General features: G+C 39.3%; 1 protein-coding gene across 1 annotated transcript in view; it reads left to right on the top strand.

The window, feature by feature from the left end:
• Window positions 1-1,931, top strand: part of LOC102856623 — a 587,398-nt gene that overhangs the window by 195,721 nt on the left and 389,746 nt on the right. The gene's annotated exons all lie outside the window — the stretch shown is intronic.

Genomic DNA, 1,931 nt, shown 5'->3' with positions numbered 1-1,931 from the left:
TAGAGCAGAGTTTAGGGCTGTTGTCCATAGGGTCGCTATGAGTCACAAATGACTCGACGGCACATAACAACAACAACAACAACAACAACAACAGTGTTCCCTTGTTCTGTTTCACAACAGCTTCTTTATTTACATGTGATGTTTTACATGATCAAAATTAAGTGTTGTGGGGTTCTTATTCTTCTTGATGTTGTCCATGATTTCTAATGGGCTACACAATATCAGATACATCTCAACATAAAAAAAACACAAAACCGAAAACAACGTGAATTACATATCAACATCAAGAAACAATAATCCTCACTGTTGTACCAACAGGCAACATCATAATAAATGGAGAAAAGATTGCTGTTGTCAATGATGTCATTTTGCTTTGATCCACAGTCAACACACATAGCAAGCAGCAGTAGAGAAATAAAAACATGTTTTGCACTGTGAAAATCTTCTGGGAAGGACCTTTCCAAACTGGTAAGGAGCAAAGACCTCAGTTTAAAGACTAAGGTTCACTTGGTCCAAGCCATGCTCACTTCAATTTAATTCTAGAAGATGGACTCTGTGAAGAAGAGAGGGGCATCAGGATTGAAGAAGACTCATTGACAACCTGCATTGTGCAGAGGACACAACTTTGCTCTCGAAAAATGATCAGAAATTAAAGACTTGTTGCAGAAGATCAAAGACTATAACCAAAGCTTCTGAAAGTTGGACAGTAAATTGGGATGACAGAAGAATGGATGCCTTTGAATTGTGCCACTGGAGAAGAGTACTGAGTAGTCCATAGGCAGCCAAAAGGACAAGAAGTATATATGTTGAGGAAAATGCAACCAGGATTCTTCTTAAAGAAAAGACGGTGAAACTTTGTCTCAGGTATTTTGAGCAGATTGTCAGGAGAGATGAGTCTTTGGGGAAAGACTCATCATCATGTTGAGAATTACAGAGGATCAAAAAAGAGGAAGACTCTCCGTAAGATAGATTTCTAGTGACTCTAACAATGTAGTGGATCATATCAGAGACCACGAGGATGGTTCAGGATAGGGCTATGTTCAAATCTGTTGTTTATAATCTCCCTTGATTTGATAACACTTAACAACAACTCCTTCCCTTCTCCTTCCTGACGACTCTCCAAGACTGATCCTATCTGCATGTGAGCCTTTTCTTTGTTGTTGTTGTTGTTGTGTACCATCAAATCAGAAATGACTCACAACTGTCTCTCCAGTGTGTTTTCAGAGACTCTAAATCACATGAGGGGAAATGGTCCAACTTTCTCTCACATAACATCTCATTGATTCAGACTGCATTCCCTAAACTTTGTCTTAGCTTCTTGTAATTGTGTTGTCCTACAACAATTGTCCTTTTGTGAGTGACATGTCTCTCAACATCTTTTTCTCTAGATTCATCCATTTTATGCAGTGTTTTGTGAATTCTTTATGATTAGATGTTATCGAGTCAAGTACAACTGAAGGTGACTCCATGAACAATAGATAAGAACCCTGCCCTATCCTGTGCAATATCATTTTATAAAAACTGGAAACAGCATGGAGATTGCTAAGCCTGGCCTCCACTTACTTCAGAAAGGGGACCATCCTCATCAGCAACAGCTGATAAAACCAGTTGCTATTAGATCAGACATGTCCCCCAGGCTCCTGCACTTACTTCTAATTCCAACACAAATATTATTGCTCTATAACTTGGTCTAAAATCTGCTGCAATAGTCACACAAGTCTCACAAACCATATTCATGACTATGAGGTTTGTCAGGGATGTAAACCAGTTATGAGTAGGAATGTAGCATCAGGATTGGAGGAATACTCATCAATAACCTATGTTATGCAGATGACACAATCCTGCTTGCTGGAACTGAGAAGGACCTAAAGGGCTTGCTGCAGAAGGTCAAGGACTTTAGCCTTCAATGTGGATTGAAGTTCAACATCAAG

This window comes from Elephantulus edwardii, unplaced genomic scaffold (assembly GCF_000299155.1).
Source record: "Elephantulus edwardii isolate Elephantulus edwardi_28Jun2011 unplaced genomic scaffold, EleEdw1.0 scaffold00101, whole genome shotgun sequence".
Taxonomy (NCBI): domain Eukaryota; kingdom Metazoa; phylum Chordata; class Mammalia; order Macroscelidea; family Macroscelididae; genus Elephantulus; species Elephantulus edwardii.
The sequence above is the reverse complement of the archived record's forward strand: the minus strand, read 5'-3'. Positions and strand labels throughout refer to the sequence as shown.